The sequence below is a fragment of the Schistocerca piceifrons genome, chromosome 4 (genome assembly GCF_021461385.2).
Source record: "Schistocerca piceifrons isolate TAMUIC-IGC-003096 chromosome 4, iqSchPice1.1, whole genome shotgun sequence".
Taxonomy (NCBI): Eukaryota; Metazoa; Arthropoda; class Insecta; order Orthoptera; family Acrididae; genus Schistocerca; species Schistocerca piceifrons.
The window spans coordinates 488264564-488290358 of NC_060141.1; positions in this window are offsets into that span (position 1 = coordinate 488264564).

Consider the following 25795-nt stretch of genomic DNA (forward strand, 5'->3'; position numbering starts at 1 on the left):
AGCTGCAAATTGTTGTTTATAACCACTGTTCATAACATCAATATTGTGTAATTCTTCTTGTCTGTTATCTTAGTTTTAGTAGTGGTTTTAATATGTAATTGATAGGATGTGATATCTGTCTGGCCATAGCCAGTGAATGATGTTGACTTAGTAACAATAATAGAAATATGTTCTAGTATTGACTATCTTATTATTTTATTTTACAGTATCCATTTAAGTATGATAGCTCAAATTGCAATATAGCTTTCATTTGATATATTATACATTATTATAAAATTGATGCTGTCTGACCAGCCATGGCTGGTGAACAACATAGAATTGGTAATAAATATATATGTATCATTCAGGTTTTATGTGCAAAAACAGTCACACTCGTTCAGATTTTATGTGCAAAAATGTCACTCTTAAATTTCTTCAGACTGGAGTGAGACTAGTGGTTCAAAAGTGTATCAGACCTTGATCTAAATGAAGTTTTTACTCTTGGAAAAAATATTGCTTTGTTGGAATTTACATGCAAAAAATATGTTTTTCTGGCAGATTATTGAAGTGTGCCACTTCTATATTTGTACAAATCAGTTCAAACATCACAAAGGTAGATAAATGGTTAAAGTCAAAATTAAATTTATGCATTCAATAATTTTTGTCCTTTGTCAAGGTACTTGGATTTAAAGTTAAGCTAAATGTAGCACATAAAATTCTTTCTTACATGAATTGAATGTGCAGAAATGGTTTAAAGTGATTCAAATAAATAAAAAAAGCATTATTATAATAAAATTGAAAACTTGGTTTCAAAAATCTAGCTTCATTTGGATTCCATGTGGAAAAAAAGTTTTTTGAGTTTTCTTACTCATGCTACTTCTTTGTTTCAAACTTGTGCAAATTGGTTCAAATTTTGCAAGAAGGTACACAAACACATGTAGTTAATGGCCATCTTGTTGTTTTGTGAAAGCTTTCTCTGTCACCGTGATATTGGATCAGTCATCACCCAAGTCAATAACAATATACATTGGTTGCCAAGCTATTGTGGTCTAAAGTCAAAATTATGGTAGACGAAAAGTTGGGAACCAGAATGAAAAGTACTTCTATCATAACACAAAAAGGTGAATATGAGTTAGGGATGTAAATGAGAAGAACTAGCTTTTCAGCTTATCTGGCAGCTTCAAAACACGCTTAAATTGAAACATATTGGCATAGTTACATTTTCTTAGGAGTTGACCTTACTTCCCCTTAGCTACAAGGTGTTGGCACACATGCATCTTGCAATCTATTGTCTGAAATCTCTGATCCTGTGTCCAAAACCTACAAGATTTGCCAGTCATAGCAAATAACATATTCATATAATATCATATGGCTGAAGAGTATACATACAATAGCTAAGACAGTTTTTCTGGGGCAATGATAATTCTAGCACTGGGTGTGCTCCTTGGGAGATACTAAAACAATTTTTAAAATTTCTGAGTGGGGATTGGGGATGGGGGGAGTGTTGATTTTTTTCCCCAAGGGGACCATATCTCCCCCAAAACTACCCATATTACATGTATGGTGAGGCAAGTAAGAACAAATAGACACAAATTTATGTACTTGTAGAGAGTGGGAAATACCCACAATAGGGAATTTCTGAGAGTGGGGAGTGCATCTATAATAGGAAGCATCCCAGAGTGGGGATGCATGCATTCCTAAACTTTAATGACACATCCTGTCAGATTGCATGACATGATAAATGCCATGTTGGATGACGTGATGGCATGTGTCATGTTACATGACTTGACATCATGTATCACATCACTTCATTTGACACCTGCATTGTAATACATGTTATGGGTACTAATACTAACAAGCTCATTTCCTTCTTTTCCTTCCCTATCTCTGTCCAAGACATATTTGCCTTTTTTGTGCTATGATAGGAGCAGTTTTCATTATGGTGATCAGTATATTTCATTGTTAACATGACGAGATAAACTGTTAACTAACTGGTTTTACAGCTAAATCACTGTAGGTTTCTGGGGCCAAAAACAAATTGCCACTAACTGTTGCACTATGTTCTTCAATCCTCATAAGGAATTTTGTGTGGAAAATAATCAAGAGATGGACATCAAGAGCCTAGGTACCCTGTCAGTACTTTGCAATAGAAAATCAATGTTATGGCCTGTATAAACAATGTTTTTTCAGTTAAGTCTGTGTATTATTTAACCTTACAGGTTGTATCCCATAGAGGATAGTCAGATGAAAGGAAGCTCAGGTAGCTTGCGAGTTTTCAAAGAGGTGATACTGAACATGGGGATTCCTATCCCACAGTTCTGTCCACTTTGGTCTACTGGTTTCTGTCTGTGTGTTTTTTTCCCTGGCAAAGGACACTGCATATATCCTTTGTAGAGTGATCTTCCGAAATCTGAACTTGTTCTGTATGGTTTCTAATGGAATTTCAAGTTGCTCCATGTCTAATTTCACTGAGGTTATACGTTTGTTCATAGAGGGAAACTCTAACCCTTATGGAGAAAATCCTTTTCATGAGTCTGCAGTGTTCTTGTGGATCAAATTTCAATAGAGAGACAGTCATCTGTTCCTCATAGATGTGATTATGTCTTCTTGCTGATGGCACAGCCAAACCCACTATTGTGTCTGATCCTGAAGGTGTCACCCTCTTCTCTTATTGAACCTAGTATTCTCCTTAGGCTTTTCCATTGCTTGAGCTCTAGTTTCCTGAGTGGACCCTTCCTGTTCACAGAGAGGCATTGAGAGGCCTACAGTATGAAGGACCTTACTACTGAGTTGCAGTGTTTGAGTTTAAAGTTCTTGGGAAGGTACTTGGAGATGTTAATACCCTTACAGGAATGGTAGACCCTGTGGTATCGATAGCTATGATGCCACAATGTAGGTGCACTCTGCTAGGTTGGCACTACAACAGGCACTGATGACAGCACCCTCTAGCTGGCATGGGAGGGAAATCTATGAGCTCCACTCCAGATTCAGTGCACTTGATCAAGAGCAGACAGCCGGGACACTTCGCTTCAGCAGCTTATGATGGGTCCAAGGCTTGCACATAAGTGCAAAGTTATGTAGTCAGTTAATATTGTGATATAGTAAAACTATTTCTAAGAGCAGTACCGAGAGATTTTCACCTTTTCCTGCTCCTACTCACTCCCTGCATTTGGCCAACCTTCCAGTTTTCAGGAGCAGACCCATGCGCCACCTTCTAGGCGGGATACAAAAGACCCTCTCCAGCTTGGCACATTCAGCATTTATTGCCAAGCTATCACTCTCATTTTCTGAACTCTGCTCTCCTAAATAACTGACTGGGAGGTCTTTGTGAATTGTGGTGCCTTCTAATGGACTTGTGGATGGAGCCCCCTTTATGTTAGTAATGAACTCAAATTTCTTGTGTACTGATTTTCAAACTGGTCTTAGTTGCTATGCTGTAAAGGCTCTGTAGTTGGTGAGTAGCCTCCTCTATATTGTCGGTTAACAAGACAAGGTCATCTGCAAAGGCTAGGCAGGATACATTGAGGTTATCTCTCTTGTATCCAATCTTCATTCCAGTCCCAATAGTAGTGTGCAAGTCCATCACCTGATAATCTTCTCCAGAAAGCAACTGAAGAGACTGCAAAAGAAGACATCTCCTTGACTAGTTTCTGTTTCATTGGTGAACTCTCAGAGAGCTCTCTTTTAAATTTGATATTGGAGGCTGTGTTCCTCAGAGTGGCCTGGACTATTCTGGTGAATTTCTCATCTAGGTGCAGTTCTCTTAGGGTAGAGATCAGGTTCTGCCTGTCCATTGAATAATATGCCTTTTGAAAGTCCATTAGAATGGCTACCCAAGGAAGTCTATTGTGACTTCAGTCTGTAAGAATGCTCTGTTTTGTATTTTTTCTGTGCAAGATCTATAGCTCTACAGCCCACCTGGTATTCACCTAGTTGCGAATGATGTGGTTGGTGACTCTAGTTAGAAGGGCTCTAGAGAACCCTGATGGATGATAAGCAATCTGGATTTCTAGAAGGAGATTCATGAAAGGTTCCTATGCATTGAGGAGTTTTTTTGGTAGTACTCTGCAACGGTATTGGTGAAGTCTTCATTGTTTAACTGAAACTTACCTTCAGGTCCATGAAGCTGAAGAGTGGCAGTGTATATGACATGGTCTGCTTCTTGAGTCCCTTACAAAGGCCTCTTCAGTTGTTCTTCTTAAAGACCTCCTCTGGTTCTGTATCAGGGGATTAGTCTAGTTTTTATTGGTATTGCAGAGAATGTTTGCAGTTATTTTCCTTTATGTTAAAAAAACCTGGTAGTTAGGCTCATCCTTCCACTGATCCCACTAATTCCAGACTCTCTACCTCTACAGGCTGGTCACATTCTTGGTCCACCAGGGATGCTTGCCTTTACTGGGTGAGGGAGAGGTGGTTTCTTGTGCAGCAGGGGTTTTTCCTTAGAGTGGTCTGGAAGATGCAGTTGTCATCATTCAGTCATAGTATGTTGAACTTTGATATCTTAGAACTCTTTGTAATGTTAGATGATTTATTGAATGGTTGTAGGATGGTGCACTAGGGAGAGGTAATGAGCAGAGTCTAGGTTAACTCCTCATAGCACCTTGATATTCTGTATCTCTCTGTGGTATCTCCTGTCTATAGGCACATGATGTATATAGAAGTCACTCAACAGAAGATTTGACCTCTTCCAGGTCTTGGACTCCTTAGATAGGTATTTGTAGGTAGTTGACATTAGGACCATGATTTATTTGTTGCAAAGGTCTATAAGGTGCATTCTGCTTCTACTGGTCATCTTGTGGACCGGATAGTAACCAACTGTTCTGTGATATTTTCATTCTTTGCCAACTTGTGTGTTATGGTATCTTGTTCAGGATTTGTTCTGGAATGCTTCAGTGGTGTTCAACAGCTTCTAGGATTTTCCCATTAGTGTAATTCTTTGGTGCGTGAAAGTTCAGTATAGTATACGGTCTGTTGAAGAACCTCAATCCTCCATGTTTCACTATCTTAGCAAAGAGTCTATGACTAATAATAGATGAAAACCTAAGCTGGATTGAGCACATAGCTGCAGTGTGCAACAAGGTACCAGCCCTCTCTATGACCTACAAAAATATAAAAAGCTGTTTCCATTTGACCTAAAAGAAAGTGTACAAATGCTTCTACTTTCAGTTCTTGATTACAGTGTTGTTATTCTGCAAGCACACAGCAGTAGTAAATGGGGATGAGCACTCATGTATGATATTGCTGTGACAGTTGACTTTTTGATCAAATTTCACCAATGTATGCACAGCTGTCATAGCTATGAGCAGAAATGTGCAGAGATTTCCATACACTCTGTCTCCCCTATTGGCTTATTAGTGTACTCGGACCATCATATCTCTCCTCAATCTTATGCCTCTTGTCTGACTAACACATAAAAAACACTCATTCCCATCAGAGCAAACTCCTTTCTGTCCCACTCCATCCCTTAGCTGATTTCTTAAGTAACACAGAATTGACTCTGGAAGTCCTCCCTCTTAATATCACAGAACTGAATAACTTGTCCAGTTTAAAAAGGCGATTAGTGACCTGCCCACTAGGTCAATAATTATGTTGTCACTGTTTCTATATGCACTTATTACCCCATTACAACTAAGTATCCCTCTTTGCAACAATACAATTCAATTCAATTCAATTTATTAGCATCCTTGTAGTACATCATTGAAATGACATAGGACTTGTCAATAAACATTACAATTTAAAATACATGTACATGAAAATTTATAATTGAATTTACGTGTCACTTAGACATTACAATTTTAATAGAACTATTAGAACATTAACATAAAAATATACAATTAGGAAAGCAACGTACAAAAAAAAAAAGTTTGTGATTCTCACATCAAAGATTATTTACATTCTTACATTAACACTGTTTCACACTTTCATAGAAACAGCAAGTATTAAAATGTGAGCGATTACACATATTTATTATGTCCGGGATATATTAACTGCGCTTTTATTGTCAACGATTCATAAACTCTTCAATACTATAAAAACTATTGCTCAATAACATGTTTTTTAATTCTCTTTTAAATAAGTGCAGTTTTGGTATTATTTTTAGTTCTTTGGGGAGAGCGCTGTAGAGGATTTTGGGTTGGTATAGTACACTTTTGTGATACATAGCTGTTTTATGAATTTCTCTGTGGAAATCATTCCTATTCCTTGTTTCGTAATTGTGAAATTCTCTATTTAATGTAGAAAATTCCTCGTGTTCTTTTAAGAAACATATGCTTTCATATATGTATAAAGATGGTAGTGTCATGATTTTTAATTCTTTGAAAGCATGCCTTCAAGAGTCTCTATATCCTATACCTTTTATTATTCTGACTGCCTTCTTTTGTAGTCTAAATGAGTGTTTTGTTAGACTGATATTTCCCCAAAACTGTACACCGTATCTTAATAAACTGTGCATGAATGAGAAATAAACACATAACACTGTTTTAATATTACATGAGCTTTTAAGCATTCTAAGTATATAACATGTTTGACTTAGTTTTTTGTTCAATGATATTACATGCTTTTCCCATCTTAAGTGTTCATCAAACCATACTCCCAAGAATTTAGTGTATGATGCTTGTTCAATCTTACACTTACCTAGTTCTACTGTAAGGCTAGTTTTTATTTTATTTGTAATATGTCTGAAGTTGATCCATGTTGTTTTTTTTTTTGGTATTCACAATGAGTCTGTTTTCATTAAACCATCTGTCTGCTTTGTCTGTTGCTAATGTGACTTTTTCCTGTAAGTCAGCTTCACTATTTGCTTTAACAAACAAACTTGTATCACCAGCAAACATATCTTTCTCATTTCTCAAAGCCCCTAGCTTGTGCAGTCTACCTAAATTTCACTTCTTCAGAATTATAATTTCTGCACAGCTCTTGAAGAAATGCTTGCATACTTGAAAGCTGCCAACATTAGCAGTGTGTTGCCATCCGCAATGGTGCACTGTGAAAGACCAATACTGTGAACTCTCATAGAGCCTGCCACAGGTGAGTGCCTATGTAAAAACCTGCCATGCTATGCTCGTGCTCAGTTATCATATTATTACTGCTAGTACACATTTGTTTTATCTTATTGTGTTTAGTGTTTGTAATGGTGATTGGTGTACATGCCACAGTCTAATAAAGTTGTACTAACATTCCTGGTTGTGTTGTGTTCCAAGTTACAACACCTATAAATACATTTGTATCTGCTAATAATAATAATAGGACCACATATGTTGCTCTGAGTAATAAAATATTATGAAACTTATAAAGGTGAATCTTTTAGCATGCTGAATGGATTGCATACCCAAATCTTGTTCTTTTGAAGAATTTCACAAACAAGAAAAAGTTAGGTACATCCCACATCTGAACCTTTTACATTTTGTTGAGTCTTAAGTGTGGCAAGGTTATATCATTTCATTATTAAGAAATAAAATTTTTAATCGATGAAGTTACATCTCAAATCTGAAGGATTGGTGCCATTCATTCTAATCTTCCTGATGAGTTTTGATTTACTGGAAACTAATTAAACTGAAAGATATTTTTAGTTAAAGTTGGTGACTTCATGCTCTTACTATTCCTAAATATTTACTAATATATCTAAACACACAGATGATGTGACTTACTGAACGAAAGTGCTGGCAGGTCGATAGACACACAAACAAACACAGACACACACATGAAATTCAAGCTTTCGCAACAAACTGTTGCCTCATCAGGAAAGAGGAAAGGAGAGGGAAAGACGAAAGGATGTGGGTTTTAAGGGAGAGGGTAAGGAGTCATTCCAATCCCGGGAGCGGAAAGACTTACCTTAGGGGGAAAAAAGGGGTATACACTCGCACACACACACACATCCGTACATACATGGTGTATGTACAGATAGATATGTGTGTGTGTGCGAGTGTATACCCCTTTTTTCCCCCTAAGGTAAGTCTTTCCGCTCCCGGGATTGGAATGACTCCTTACCCTCTCCCTTAAAACCCACATCCTTTCGTCTTTCCCTCTCCTTCCCTCTTTCCTGATGAGGCAACAGTTTGTTGCGAAAGCTTGAATTTCATGTGTATGTTTGTGTTTGTTTGTGTGTCTATCGACCTGCCAGCACTTTCGTTCGGTAAGTCACATCATCTATGTTTTTAGATACATTTTTCCCACGTGGAATGTTTCCCTCTATTATATAAATATTTACTAAAATTGCTAAATACTTACTAAAATACTGCTCCATTCAGATGTCAAGAGGAAGAAAACTGGTATTCTATGGATTGAAGCACACAATGTTAGAGCTCTACATTGGGGAGGTAGGTTAAAAAATTTAAAAAAGGGAAATGGATAGGCTGAAATTAGATATAGTTGGAATTAGTGAAGTTCAGTGGCAGAGGAGCAGGACTTTTTGTCAGGTGAATACATGTTTATAAATGCAAAATCAAACAGGAGTAGGTGTGGGAGTGTATTTAATAATGAATTAGAAAATATGAATGTGGGTGAGCTACTATAATGGCTTAGTGAGTGCATTATTGTATCCAAGATAGATATGAAGCCCATGCCGAGCACGGTAATACAAGATTATATGCTAACTAGCTCCGCAGATGATGAAGAGATTGAAGAAATGCGTAATGAGATAAAATAAATCATTCAGATAGTTAAAGAAGATGAAAACATAATTATGATGGGGGACTGGAACTTGATAGGAGGTGAAGAAAGAGATGGAAAAACAGTAGGTGAATATAGATGGGAGGAAACGAGTGCAAGAGGAAGTCACCTGGCAGAATTTTGCAAAGAGCACAATTCAATAATCACTGACACTTGGTTTAAGAATCATAAAAGACCTTTGAATATGTGGAAGTGAGCTGGAGATACTGGAAGGTTTCAGATTATATAATGGTATGACAGAGATTTAGGACCAGATTTTAAATTATAAGACATTTCCAGGGGCAGATGTGCGCTCTGACCACAATTTATTGCATATGAACTGTAGATTTGAACTGAAGAAATTGGAAAAAAATGTAGGAAATTACAGAAACAGGACATGAATAAATTGAAAGAACCAGAGGTTTTTGAGAGTTTGAGAGAGAGCATAAGGCAATAGTTGACTAGAACAGGACACAGGAACACAATAGAAGATGAATGGGTACAAGGTCTAGTAGAAACCCTTCTGTAACACAAGGGATATTGAATTTAACTGATGAAAGGGGAAAATTTAAAAATGCATCAAATGAAGCAGGCAAAAGGGAATACATACATTTAAAACATGGAGTTGACAGGAAGTGAAAAATGGTTAAGGAGGAATGGCTAGAGGCCAAATGTAAGGATTTAGAAGCATAATTCACTAGGGGAAAGATAGACACTGCCTGAAGGAAAACTAAAGAGGCCTTTAGGGAAAGAGAAGCAGCTGTATGAATACCAAGATCTCATATAGAAAACTAGTCATAAGCAAAGAAGGGAAAGCTGAAACATGGAAGCAGTATGTAGAAACTCTATACAAGGGAGATTAATGTGAAGACTGTATTATAGAAAGGGAGGTTGATGTATATGAAGATGAGATGGGAGACGTGATACCATGAGAATAATTTTACAGAGCTCTGAAAGATCTAAGTCAAAGCAAGGCCCTGAGGGTACAGGATATTCTGTTAAAACTACTGACAGAATTGGGAGAGCCAGCCATGCCAGTTCGGTGTTGAAGACATATGAGACAGGTGAAATGCCTCAGACTTCAGAGAGAGTATAGTAAGAACAATTCCCAAAATAGTAATTCTAACAGGTGTGAAAATTACTGAACAATCAATTCCGACAGGTGTGGCAACTACTCAACTATTAGTTTAATAAGTTGTGGCTGCAAAATACTAACACAAAATCTTTGCAGAAGAATGGAAAAATGATAGAAGCTGACCTCAGGGAAGATCAGTGTGGATTCTGGAGAAATATGCATACATGCAAGGCAATACTGACCCTACAACTTACCTTACAAGATAGATTAAGGAAAGACAAACCTATATTTATAGCATTTGAAGACTTAGACAAAGTTTTGATAATGTTGATGGGAATACTCTCTTTGAAATTCTGAAGGTAGCACAGATAAAATACAGGGGCAAAGGTGATTTTCAACTTATACAGAAACCATATGACAATTATAAGAGTCAAGGGATCTGAAAGGAAAGCAGTGGTTGAGAAGTGAGTGAGCCTATTCCAGATGTTATTCAATCTGTACACTGAATAAGCAGCAAAGGGATCCAAAGAAAAATTTGGGGTAGGAGCTAAAATTCATGGAGAAAAAATAAAAACCTTAAGGTCTGCCAGTGACATTGTAATTCTATTATAGACAGCAAAGGACTTAGAAGAGCAGTTGAATAGAATGAAAAGTGTCTTGGAAGGAGGGAATAAGATGAATATCAACAACAGCAAAACAAGGGTAATCAAATATAGTCAAATTATAACATAAGATGCTAAGGAAATTAGATTATGAAGCAAGATACTTAAAGTAGTAGATGAATTTTGTTATCTGGGCAGCAAAGTAACCGATGATGGCTAAAGTAGAGAGTTTATAAAATGGAGACGTGCAATAGCTCGAAAAACATTTCTGCAGAGGAGTGATCTGTTAACACTGTCTATAGATTTAAGTGTTGCCTTTTCTGAAGGTATATTTCTGGAATGTAGCCATGTATGGAAATGAAACAGTAAACAGTTTGGACAAAAAGAGAATAGAAGCTTTGAAAATGTGGTGCTACAGAAGAAATGTTTAATATTAGATGGGTTGATCATATAACTAATATGGAGGTACTGAATAGAATTGGTGAGACAAGAAATTTGTGGCACAACTTTCCAAAAGAAGGGATCAGTTGATAGGACACTTTCTGAGATATCAACAGATCACCACTCTAGTACTGGAGGGGAGTTCGAGGAATACAAATTGTGGAAGGAGACCAAGAGGTGAATATAGTAAGTAGATTCAGAAGGATGTGGGTTGTAGCAGTTATTTGGAGATGAAGAGGCTTGCACAGTGTAGAGTAGCATGGACAGGAGCAGCAGTGAAGAAGAAATGGCAAGCGAAACAAGAAACATGATTCGTTCTGCAAGAAATATGTATGCAGGATCTCGTCTGATACTTAGCGGAATCATAAACAGAAGGTCGGTGAGTGAAAAATATATCGCCAAAATAAACTGTGCTCTTAAAGAACAATGTGATCGTTTTGGGGCAATTTTTATAGACCCAAACAAATTCCTATGTGAAAACTCACTAGCGAAGGATGGCTTGCATTTAAATAGACTGGGGTCTGTAACGTTCAGCAGAATGTTTGCAGATGTCTGCAAAATCATTAAATGCAAGGGAAACTAATATGGCCTGAAGGGGATGAAAAATCATACACTCCAGCTGGAAAAGAAAAATATAAGCACCATACAAAAAAAGATGATACTAATGAATTTGCCCCAGAATACAGCTCACAACATGTAAACCAACAAAAGAAAAATTACATAAAATTACTTCATCAAAATATTCAATACTTTGGTAACAAAAAATTAGAAGCAGAAGTACTCCTGAATGAAGTAAGACTAGACATATTATGCATAAGTGAACATGGACTAACTGAAAGTAAAATACATAATGTGTCAGTAAAGGACTACAAACTAGCTAGTTACTTCTGCAGATCTAAATATAAGGGTGGTGGCGTTTGTATATATATTAAAACAGGTACTCTATCAAAGAATGTAAACAGTGAAGCTGCTACATTTCCCATAGCTAGAGAAAAAGACTTTGAAGTTACTGGTATAGTGGCAGAGGATTTTAGAGTGTTTTGTGCGTACGGGTCACCATGTGGCAATATTAGCATCTTTCCAAAAAAAGTTGCTAGCTTATTGAGAATGAATATGAAGAGAAATCTTATTATATGTGGAGACTTCAACATTGACATGGGAAAAGACACAAAAATAAGACAGGATTTTGAAGAATTGTTAATACAGCATAACATGAAAGTGACAATAACTGCACCAACAAGAGTGACTTCACAAAGTGAGACAATTATTGACAACATAATTACTAATATGTGTAACTATGAGTCACATGTAGTTCAGACAGAAATATCTGATCATCATGGACAACTAATCAGCTTTTGCAGAAGTAATGACACAGTATCAGAACCAAAACAAACAACCAAAGAAATTAGGATCATTAGTGAACAAAATATCAACATCTTTAGAACAATGTTAAGTAAGGAAACCTGGAATGAAACCCTACAGGCCCAAAGTGCAAATGAAAAATATGATGCATTTATTTCAACAATTAAGTACCATTTTAATGTAGCATTTCCCAAAGTAAAGAGACAAGAAAGGCATCAAGATCAAACACAGTGGATTACAAGTGAAATACTAGAACAGCGAAGGAAGCTTCAGGATGTGAGACTGATGGGCGAAGCTGAAAACTATAAAATGTTAAAACAGAAGTATAGAAAAACAATAACAGAAGCGAAAGCAAGAGCAATTGACACCACTATAGCGAACTCAAAAAACAAGGCAAAGGCAGCTTGGAATGCAATCAATGCTGAAAGAAAGGAAAAAGATGGGTCAAACAAAGAAGAAGGTATTAGATCAATTAAAGTAGACAACACAGTGGTCACAGATGGTATGGAAATAGCAAACATACTGAATAATAACTATATCAGTGTAGTAGAAAACCTAAAATTGGAAAGAAATAGTCAAAAACAGAAGGGTATTAAGGTACCAAAAAGATCATGCAGTACTATGTTCTTAAGACCAGTCACGGAAGATGAATTGCGGAAAACTATACAGAAACTGAAGTCCAAGAAATCAGCTGGTGATGATGAAATATCAAATCATGTAATAAAGCTGGTATGTGAGGAGATAATAACACCACTACTGAACATAGCAAACTGTTCTTTCACAAAAATCCTAGAAATGCTTATGTATACCAGATTATTTAACTATTTGGACAAACATAACATTCTCATGACCTCACAACATGGTTTCAGAAAGGATAAATCTACAGAATCAGCAATTGTCAGTCTAACAGAATACATTTTACAGTCCTTAGATGAGAAAAAGGTTGTCTCTGCAATGTTTCTGGATCTTTCAAAGGCATTTGACACCATTGACCATGAAATGCTGATACAAAAATTAAGCAACTGTGGCATTCGGGGGCAACCAGGTGAATGGATAAAATCATACTTGTGCAACCGCAAGCAGTATGTATCATTAAGAAACTCGTACCAATCAGAAACCAAATCCATCAAATATTGAGTGCCGCAGGGTTCGGTAATGGGACCATTGATATTTAATGTATTTGTTAATGATATAGGTGTTGAGGAGGAAGAAAAGAAAATATTGTATGCTGATGACATGACAATACTAAATAGTGACCAAAATATGGAACAGCTTGAGAGAAGAGCATACATATCCGCAAATGTCACAGCTCAATGGCTGTTGGAAAATGAACTGGTTATAAATCTAAAAAATACTATGTATGCAGTGTTTAAAAACAAGGAAAAGGCTGTAGACATGGATTTAGAGGTTGACGGAACAAGGCTGGAAGAAGTAGAATCTGCTAGATTCTTAGGTATTCTTGTGGATAATGAACTGAAATGGAAAAAACATATTAATAATGTCTGTAAGAAACTGAGCTCTGTCATATTCTTAATGATGCAGCTATCACAGTATACAGACAAGAACCTTCTGTGTACAGTGTATCATGGACTTTTCGAACCATACTTACAGTATGGAGTGACGGTGTGGGGAAACTCAAACAAACAAGATACAAAACGAGTGTTCACATTACAAAAAAAAGCAATTAGGACCATTTTAAGAAGAAAGACCTCTGAAACATGCAGAAATTGTTTCAAGAATTTAGGTATCTTAACTTTTTCATCATTATATATATATACAAAACAATAATGTACATCACAAAAGGTAGTGAGGACTGGATTACAAATGCTAGTGTACACACCCACAATACAAGAAAGAAGAATGAAGTACGGAGCATACCCCACCGACTGGCAATGCTAGAAAAAGGACCCCAGTACTCTGGTATCAGACTACTAAGAAGTCTGCCCAAAACCCTGCAAGATAGTGTACTTCACAATGAATTTACAAAGAAACTTAAAGACTATCTCATTGAAAAAGAGTTTTACAGTGTTGCAGAATACTTATGCCATTAAATTTGTATATTTTGTTACTCATTATCAGTGATGTAAAAATGTAAGCTAAAGGTGTAGAAAAATAATTGATAAAGAATTTTAATACTTTGACATGTCCTATATTACACGTACATTTACTGTACATGATGTAATCTTACAGGATCAAATAAAATTCAATTCAATTCAATTCAATCAAACCCATCTTTGGATTGAAGATTGCAACAACTTCATAATGTAAAAAAATTTCAATGTGGCAACAATACTTGTAAGTAGATAATCAAATTTTTAAAATATAATATAAATGGTTAGATAAAAAATCTGCTAACCAAGTGGTAGTAGGAGGAAAAAACCTATAAAAATAATGGAAATGTGCTACCTTTTGGAGCCAATGGCTGCTTCTTCAGGTGAAGGGTTGAAGGGAAAGGAAGAGAGATGAAGGGAAAGGACAGGTTGAGATTTAGGAAATGAGGACAGTTGCAGAAAAGCCACCCACAACCATGGGTGAAGGGAAACTTAATGGACAGGATGGGAAGAAGTGAATCAGTTTCTAAACTACTTCTTGCTACGATGACTGAGTGTAATTCCATTACTAAAATTGTGTAATCCAGGGAGTGAATTGAGGAGGATCTGGAATTTCAATACCTGTATTATCAAAGTTATGTTCTCCTGTACTGGTAATTGGAACATTTAACATAATAAAATGTAGAGGAGGTCACTTCAAAGTGTAATCTCTGTCACGCCCATCAATCAAACAATGTATGAGAACTGTTTTCAGCTATATCAATGGTATGAGGATCATCAAGACTGCCGAGAGCCATATGGACCAAAAAAAAAAAAAAAAAAAAATACCAGTTGGAAATATTACAACTGGTGTTTCTTTGAGAAGTTGTTCCACACTGGCACAATTTAAATGAGCTCACATATGGATTTATCTAGAAAGTTTACTTGGCCTGATTGTTCTGTCTCTTTTTGAGCAATTTGTTTGTCTGCAAAATTCTTACTTCTATTTTGTTCGTGAAGACATTTTCTAACTCTCTTGAAATTGGGGACCCCATTGGCAATCCTTCTTCTTGTATGTAGAATTCTTTATTGAATTCAAAGTTTACTGACAAAAATTACTTTGAATTGAATAAAAAATTATATTTACACATTTCCCAAGCATCACATGAATTTAAAGTTGCTGAGTTTAATTTCATGTCCGCTGTTGAATCACAATTCCTTTCGTGGTCCAGTAGGAATGATGGTGTTTGAGTGGCCTTCAAATGTTATATGTAAAGTGGATTGCCATTATTACAAAGGTACAGTGCATAGTTGTATAAACTGACAATAAGTGCTATGAAAAAATCATATCTCTCATTTTTAAGTGAGCTCATTTTATTTTTGCATCATGTCAAGGGAAACAAAGTTATATGCAAGATGGAAGAGTATTAAAAATATAATTTCCTTCCTTATATTCGAATTTGTTAATGAAACTGTATGTTTGGAGAATTTTTATATCTGTATACCCTGGTGTAAGCCAACATTTAAAAAGTTATTAATGTCTTTCGTTATTGCTTGCACTTTTTCTTATATTTCATTGAAGTTATATTTTTAATTTACAATAATAGAATGAGAATATACGACCTCATTTAGCCATCTAAGGCATCTCCTGTAATTCTTAACACTGAAAAGACAATTAACAATGAAATATAAGATATAAAATGAGAAAAATGATTGATAATGGTTTTCAGCTCTCACCTGTTTACAGTTCTGGCATACAGGCCAACCACACATATTTACGCAACAAATTTTGAGGGAATACACATAGTTTTTATTTACCAGTCCCCTGTAATATTGAATGTGGTTGGCATCTGTAAGAGACATCTTTGTTTTATTCTTTTTTTGTGTGTCATCAGTCTTCTGACTGTTTTGATGCGATACACCACGAATTCCTCTACCGTGCCAACCTCTTCATCTCACAGTATCACTCGCAACCAACATCCTCAATTATTTGCGGGATGTGTTCCAATCTCTGTCTTGTCTACAGTTTTCACCCTCTACAGCTCCCTCTAGTACAATGGAAGTTATTCCCTGATGTCTTAACAGGTGTACTATCATCCTATCCCCCTTCTTGTCAGTGTTTTCCACATACTCCTTTTCTCTTCAATTCCATGCAGACTCTCCTCAATCTTTACCTTATCAGTCCACCAAATTTCAATGTTCATCTGATTTTCTTTTGTTCTGGTTTTCCTATGCTTCGTGTTTCACTACCATGCAATGCTGTGCTCCAAATGTTCATTCTCAGAAATTTCTTCCACAAATTAGAGCCAATGTTTGATACTAGCAGACTTCTCTTGGTCAGGAATGTTCTTTGTGCCAATCTAGCTTGTTTTGGTATTCTGCTTGCTTGGTCCATCATTGGTCATTTTGCTGTCTAGGTAGCAGAACTCCTTAACTTTGTCTATTTTGTGCTGATTAATTCTGATGTTAAGTTTCTCACAGTTCTCATTTCTACTACTTCTCATTGTTTTCATCTTCTTTCAATGTAGCTTCAATCTATATTCTGTACTTATATACATTAGACTGTTCATTCCATTCAGCCGATCATGTAATTCTCATTCACTTACACTGATGATAGCAATGCCATCAGCAAATTGTATCATTGATATCCTTTCACCTTGAATTTTAATTCCACTCCTGGACATTTCTTTTATTTCCATTATTGCTTCTTCACTGTCTAGATTGAATGCAGTGTAAGACTATATCCCTGTCTTTCAACCATTTAATCTGAGCACTTCGTTGTTGGTCTTCCACTGCTATTATTCCCTCATGGCTCTTGCACATGTTGTACATTACCCATCTCTTCCTGTAGCTTACCCCTATTTTCTTCAGAATTTTGAACATCTTGCACAGTTTGACATTGCTGAAAGCTTTTTCCAGTTCGACAAATCCTATGAACATGTCTTGATTTTTCTTTTATTTCCATTATCAACTGCAACATACCTCTGTGGTGCCTTTACCATTCCTAAACCCAAACTGATAATCAACTAACACATCTTCAATTTTCTCTTCCATTCTTCTGCATTTTATTCTTGCCAATGAATAAAGATAGGATATTCTTCTTTGTACCACAGATTGATATCAGATGTATTAACATTTCAACAAATAATCAAAATGATATTCAATTGTCTATGTACCATACTCTGCCCCCCCCCCCCCCCCAAAAAAAAAAAAACAACTTTGAAATTTGTCAAATTTGATATTTTTCCTTTTTTGTGATGGAGTCTTCTTTAAGTGAAGCTAAGAACTTCTAATTGAAATGCTGAATGCTTTTCATTGTTACCTATAATTAATACTAGGGCTAAAGCATTACAGTGCGCAAGGTTAGGCCTCTATTGGTTCTCTGTGCAAAGTAATGGTTTTTAAAAAATCACAAATTTAAACCACACCATGGAAAAAGTGTGTTTTCCATCCTTTTTCCTAAAAAATCTGAGTGATGTATTCTATGTTTTGCACATTATATGAACTTAATGGCCTACATACTAGGTGCATAAAAAACTGAAATCTGTAGGCCAACTCATTACAGCACAATAGGTCTCTGAAAACAGGGAAACTGGGGCTTGACTAATGACTAGGTGCACAACCTTCAGTCTTTAAACCTGAGTTTATCAAAAATGATCAGAGTTAGGACAGTGCTATTTTGTAGTTTTATTATTAAGACATGTAGGTATCCATGTACCAAATATGACTAAATTTTGAAATGGTCACCTTACCATCCAGTATGAGATTACACAGAATGACCCATTCTTATTTTCAGAAATCACTCTCTTTTCTGACTGTTCTATCCTTAACTTCCAAGAAGAAAAAGACAATCATTATCTACTGTCTTCAGTTCAGCTGTGTTATAAAAAGTTGCTATGTCTAAGGTAGCATTTCCTTCTTAAAGTACATCTACATCTATACTCTGCAAACCGCCATTAGGTGCATGGCAGAGAGTACATCTCATGGTAGCAGTTATCAGGCTTTCTTTCTGTTTCATTCACATATGGAGCAAGAGTGAATGATTGTTTGAATGCCTCTATGCGAGCAATAGTTATTCTAATCTTATTCTTACAATACCTATGTGAGTGATATGTAGAGGGTTGTAGTATAACCCAAGAGTAACCACTGAAAGCTGGTTCCTGAAATTTTGTTAACAGACTTTCTTGTAGTAGTTTATGTCTGTCCTCAAGAGTCTTCCAGTTCAGTACCTTTAGTACCTCTGTGACACTCTCCCCCAGATTAAATAAACCTGTGACTATTCATGCTGCCCATCTCTGTATATGTTCAATATCCCATGTTAGTCCTGTTTTTACTTGAGCAATATTCTAGGGTGGGTCACAAATTAATTTTTAAGCAATTTCCTTTGCAGACTGGTTGTGCTTCTCCAGTATTCTACCAACATTTCAAAGTCTACCTCCTGCTTTACCCAAGATTGAGCCTATGTAATTATTCCATTTCATATCCCTACAAGGTGTTACACCCTGGTATTTGTATGATTTGGCTGATTCCAACAGGGACTCATTGATGTTATAGTCATAGGATACTATGTTTTTTCATTTTGTGAAGTGCACAATTTTAAGTTTCTGAACTTTTAAAGCAAGTTGCCATCTCTGCACCTATTTGAAATCTTATGAAGATCTGACTCAATATTTATGCAGCTTCCTTCAGATAGTACTTCATTATAGATAACTACATCATCTGCAAAAAGCCTCATTTTACTATTAATAAAGGGTTATTCTAAATGATGGAACCATTTTCAAAACTTCATATTTATTCAAATACAAATCCAAAATGAACAAGCATTATACCAATGGCAAAAGGAAGTTTCAAAGTATTTTTTCATAATATTTGATATCAACTTAATAATTTGTTTTTAATAATTATGAATAATTATAACTGTGATAAATGTTATGAATGTTCCATGTGGCCCCCTTTGGCTGCTCAGCAAACATCAACACAGTAGCCAAACACGTCCCACACACACAAAAGCATATCTGCTGTTACTGAGTGCACGGCAGCAGTGATCCAGTTCTGCAGATCATACAGAGTGGTTGGTAGAGCCAGGACCTAAACAGCTTCCTTCACATAACCCCATAAGAAACAGTCACAGGGTGTGAGATCAGGAGATCTCAGTGACCAGAAGTGCAGCACCATGTTCTCAAGTCCCCTGCGACTGACCCAGTGCTGAGGAAGGGAGTTGTTCAAAAAGCCTTGTACATCATGGTGCCAATGGGCCAGAGCTCCATCCTGTTGAAAAAATGAAGTCCTGGGAATCTTCCATAACTTGAGGAAACAGCCATTGTTCCAACATGTCCAAGTATTCCCGTTACAGTTTTTTCTGCAAAGAAAAACCACTGGCTAATGCTTTTGCGAGTTGGTCATTGAATACCGAATTTGGTTGAAAATGCCCACTGCACTGCAATTTGTGTCTCACTATTCGCAAACTCAAGAACACAGAAAACCTTGTTCTCCACAGTTGCCATCTCACTCACAACTGAGAGAGACACAGAATGAGGGCCCCATTGCCATGCGAACTCTACTGGCCACTTTTGAAAACATCACTGCCTGCCAAAAACTTTGAAACTTCCTCTTTTCATTGGTATGAAGCTTTTTCATTATAGATTTGTACTTGAATACATACAAATTTTTAAAATGGGTCCATCATTTTGAATAACCCTGTATTGTCTGCATGGTCATTAATATACAACATGAACAGCAAGGGACCCAACACACTTCCCTGGGGTACACCCAAAGCTACTTCTACATATGACAATGACTCTCCATCCGAGATAACATACTGTGTCCTCCCTACCAAAAAGTCCTCAATTCAGTCACAAATTTCGCTTGATACTCCATATAACTGAACTTTTGACAACAAGTGCAAGTGTGGTACTGAGTCAAAGGATTCTTAAAAATCAAGAAATACTGCATCTATCTAATTGCCTTGATCCAAAGCTTTCAGTATATCATTTGAAAGAATTGCAAGTTGTGTTTCACATGACTAATGTTTTCAGTTTTCAGAATCCATGCTGGTTGGCATTGAGGTGGCCATTCTGTTCAAAATATCTCATTAAGTTTGAGCTCAGAATATGTGCTAAGATTCTATGACAAATTGATGTCAGGGGTATTGTGGATCATTTTTACAATTCTTCTTGTAGACAGGTGTGACTTGTGTATTTTTTTCCAAGAACTGGCATGGTTTTTTGTTCAAGGAATCTACAATAGATTATAGTTAGAAGAGGGCTTAATTCAACCATAAATTCAGTATAGAAACTGACAGGGATTCCATCAGGGCCTGGAGCTTTGTTCAGTTTTAATGATTTCTGCTGTTTCTCAATACCATTGACACTAAACTTATTTTATTCATCTTTTCTGTGGTACAAGGATTAAATTGGGGCAATTCTCTCGGGTTTTCTTTTGTAAATGAACATTTGAAAACAGAGTTAAGGGTTCTAGCTTTTGCTTTTCTACTCTTAGTTTCAGTTTTTGTCTTATTCATTAGGGACTGGACACTAAATTTGGTACCACTAACAGCTTTACATATGACCATAATTTCTTTGGGTTCTGTGAAAGATCATTTTCCAATATTCTGCTATGGTAGTCCATGAAGGCATCACGCATTGCTCTCTTGACAGCCAAATGCATTTCATTCAGTGTCTTTCTATCTATAACCCTACACTTCGTTTTACACCTATTACATAGTAATATGTGTCTGTAGAAGTATTTTTTCAGTGACAATATGCCATGGAGGTTCCCTTCAATTGTGGACTGTTCTACTGCGAATATATCTATCCAGTCATGGTCAACTATTCTTGTATACTTGAGCCATAGTCCCTTTACATGCTCATGCCCTGTGCTGAAAGTTTTAGGTTTCTCATTGAGATATGACATTACTGATTTTTACCTAGTTTGTTGGTTTAGTTGTCCTTTGTACTTTGATAATCGTTGCCACAACCACATCATGGTCACTGATACCATTTCAGTGTGATCATCTTCAAAGAGATCAGGTCTGTTGCCATGAGATACAATCCATCATGAGCTTTCAGAGAAGATATCTAATACTGTTTGATCTGTCTTATCATGTCAACCACTAACAAAACTGTAATTTTCCCAAGTAATTGTTGGATGGTTAAAGTCTCCACCAAAGATTACAGTATGAGTCGGAAACTTATGTACAAGTGAACTGAGATTTTCTCCAGAGTTTTTGGTTACGTCAGGGGACTCTGGTGGTGATAGGATCGAATTACCATTTTATGCGCACCCCTGATATTGAGTCTTGCCCACACAGTTTCACATGCAGCTTCAGTTTCTATCTCAATGGATCTGAGTTTCTTGTCTACTTTGACAAATACACCACCTCCATTTACCATTTGTCTATCCTTTCAATATACACTTAACTTTTCTCCAAAAACCTAACTGCTGTCAAATTCGGAGTTCAGCCAGCCATCTGTACCTGGTATTATGTGGACTTCCCTGTTTTTCATGAGCACTTCAAACTCTGGCATTTTGTTGCAAATGCTTCGGCAGTTTACCATTAGGTTCTTACACAGAAGAGATAAAGAAACTCGTGTACCTGCCTAATATCGTGTTGGGCTGCCACACGCATGCAGAAGTGCCACAACACAATATAGCGTGGACTCGACTAATTCGACTAATATCTGAAGTAGTGCTGGAGGGAATTGACACCATGAATCCTGCAGGGCTGTCCATAAACCCATAAGACCATGAGGGGGTGGAGATCTCTTCTGAACAACACAATGCAAGGCATCCCAGATATGCTCAATAATGTTCATGTCTGGGGAGTTTGGTGGCCAGCGGAAGTGTTTAAGCTCATAAGAGTGTTTATGGAGCCACTCTGTAGCAATTCTGGATGTTTGAGGTGTAACATTGTCCTGCTGGAATTGCTGAAGACCCTTGGAATCCACAATCGACATGAATGGATGCAGGTGATCAGACAGGATGCTTACATACATGTCACCTATTAGAGTCATATTTAGACACATCAGGGGTACCATATCACTCCAACTGCACATGCCCCACACCATTACAGAGACTCCACCAGCTAAAACAGTCCCCTGCTGGCATGCAGGGTTCATGGATTTATGAGGTTGTCTCCATACCTGTACATATGTGTCACTCAGTACAATTTGAAATGAGACTCATCTGATCAGGCAACATGTTTCCAGTCATCAACAGTCCAATGTTGGAGTTGATGGACCCAGCTGAAGAGTAAAGCTTTGTGTCATGCAGTCTATAAGGGTACATGAGTGGGCTTTTGGCTCTGAGAGCCCATATCAATGAAGTGTCATTGAATGTTACTCACGCTGACACTTCTTCAAGGCCCAGCATTGAAATCTGCAGGAATTTGTAGAAGAGTTGCACTTCTGTTATGTTGAACAATTCTCTTCATTCATCATTGGTCCCATTCTTGCAGGATCTTTTCCCAGTTGCTGCGATGTTGGAGTTTTTTTGTTTTAGCAGATTCCTGATATTCACTTGTGAAATGGTCATACTGGAAAAACCCCACTTGATCACTATGTTGGAGATGCTGTGTCCCATAACTCTGCACTGCCTATAACACCACATTAAAACTCACTTAAATTTTGATTACCTGCAACTGTAGCAGCAGTAACCAATGTAACAACTGCACTAGACATTTGTTGTCTTATACAGACATTGCCAACCTCAGTTCCATATTCTGCCTGTTTACATATCTCTACCAGTTTCAATGGCACTTCAGTGTAACACTCTCACCTGTGGGAAGTCTGAAAACTCTACGAAACTGCCATATAAAAATATGAAGGCATCATTATTTTACCAGGAAAAACTGACTTATTTAATGTCAAAAAGAGAACAGGAATATATTTTCAACATAAGGGATTTCATTAAATACATCATTGTGCTTTCAACATCACAAGATATTGTAGAAAATAAAGTTCAGAAGTGCATCATAGTGAAACATTGATAAAATTTTAGAAAATCATAAAATTGGCAGGAAGCTGCATTTTAGTTAGAACGGCAACAAAAAATTCTAGAGAATGAAATTGGTTAAAAATTGTTTTTAGGTTGACATCAAACTCAACACTGCCCAACAACTCAAGACTGCTTCTGGCTTCTTCCTCATTCTGAGGGTTGACAATGTGTGATGTTTGCCTGCTTTATTTCTTCATTGATAGTCCTTGGTGTCGACGTACTGCATTGCTATACTGGCTGAAAAATGAGGGGGTGGAAGTTCAACACTGACTACTGTAAATGATGTAGCCGACTGTTTCACAGTTGTGTTCCACAGTTCTTTACTTTCACTGTTCCCAGTATTACACAGTTATAGGGCCAGTTCACTACTGGTAAATTATAAGCGCCATTAATAGCTTGCAGGCAAACATCAGCATACTACTACAATAGTTTGCTGTTGAATATCTATGAGCAGTAAATACCTAACGACACAGTTCACAATTCTTGCAGAATAATAAGTTAAATAAACTGAACAGACACTGTCATTGTTTTAACACACAGTCTATTTGCGTTACACTAATTCCACTTATCAGCTGACGCATTATTATAACTGGTACAGACTTCCTGTCTGAAAATTGGCCATGGACTGACTGTCTTGGGACCAAAAATCAGGCCTTTATATATCCTAGGTAATGAGCCTATACGTTATTTGATGTTTAGTTTACAGAAATTACAATTAAAAAAACATAACTCATTCAATTAACTGAATACATGGAAAAATTCCTCCTTTTTAACTGTTCCTTCTATCACAAAGATTAGGCCAAATTATTTGTTTAAAATAATGAAATTAGCAGATATAGTTATACTAAGAATACTTTTGACAAATCCAGCAATTATTTTGGAAATAATTAAGGGCTGGCTTTGCTAATATGTTTATGATTAGAGCCAAATAAGTACTTGAAGAATCCTAGTTGCTTCTTTCAATTTTTATAATTATTACAGAATTTATATTTGTTTGTAAGTCAACAATAGAATCTAAATCACAAAACAATTACTGATTGCACCCTATAACAAAAGATATTAACTAGGAATACTCAAAATAAATTAGGAAATTGATTACATACACAAAACTAAGAACAAAATTAGATTTGGTGCTATATTTCTTAAGACTGAGGGCCAACCTTTCTTTTTTATGAAGATGCAGATTATACTCATGCATGTTATTGGCAATTAGGCAAAAATGAAAATAAAATGAATTTAAGGAGGCAGATGGCAAAACAAGAGATGAAGTAAAAAGATCCCAGATTGCTTCATCACAAATGCCAGGGGCAACTCTAATAATGCCTTCTTGCTTGGTGTGGAATTATAGTTTGTTGTTAGCCACCCAGTCCTCACCAAAGTGGAGCTCTGAAAGCTTGTTGATGTCTCCAAGTTGGGCTTCTGAAAGTTCGACCCAGTCCTCACCAAAGTGGAGCTCTGAAAGCTTATTGATGTCTCCAAGTTGGGCTTCTGAAAGTTCGACACCTGCTGTGATTGGTGTTGGGCCATTTCCTTTTTTGAAATTTATTCCCCTCTTCGAGATGCTCTTCCCCTCTCCAGCTTCAAAACTGTAGAAGAGCTCTCCATGAACTAGAGAAATTTTCTTGTTTTTGCTTTTTGCAAAAACAAGTTCTTTGGCTTTTTGAATCTGGAAATGCCTGTTACTAGTCACTTTCACTAAGCTTACCGGATGTTTTATAACAATTAGTATCAACACAGTCTTCATTGAAAACATTACCTTAAAAATACTTTTCATATTCTTATCTCTCTGTTTTGGAAACATTTCTTTTCACTTGATTAGAGGGCTGCTTCCATTCCCGAGAGGGATGGTCGGTCTCGGTCTTGTTCTGATTATTTTCAGATACCACTATGATGTTCAATTTCTTGTAGAATGCGTCCTATTTCAATTACTCCAACTTCATTCATACCATCTTCTGCATTTAAACCATCTACAAAATCACTCAAATTTTTCAAAACACTCATGCAGATGCATCAATATACATCCTACTGACCAGCTGAACTGTGCTTACTGGCATAAATTCTAACAATACATTGGCAGCAAGAGATCTACTGTTGCATACGTGTCTGCTAAAGTGCAGCAAACCTATGAGTAAGAGAAATATCCATTCTAATCCTGACAAAGTGAAATTTAAGTTTGAAAGTCTAGACAGGTAGTTCTGATGTCAGTTGGCGTGCTTTGCATGTGGACATGGCACAGAAATTCCTATACCTGTTGAATTTTTTAGATTTTGCAAATATTGTACATTTAGTGGGCATTGCACCCAAAGACAAAGTGCAGTTACCAGCTTTTGCAACCAAACATGATTTTCTACAGCCACTTACAATGGTTTATAGTGTGTTTTGCACCCTGAAACCTATTCTATCACATAAGCACCGAAAAAACCTACACGGCAGTGTGCTCAACTCAAAATTGACAAAAAATCGATTTAGTGGCCTTTGCATCTGGTCTGCTCATATGGGTATGGGAGAATTCGATTCTGCTGTAGTAAAACTTCTATAAAATTGAGAGCAATATTTTGGTAATTGTGACATTCAGATTACAACTGACCAGAATTTTTTCGAAATAATAATGTTGAGAGAATATAACAAACATAATTGGAAATAGAATGAAATTTTCACTCTACAGC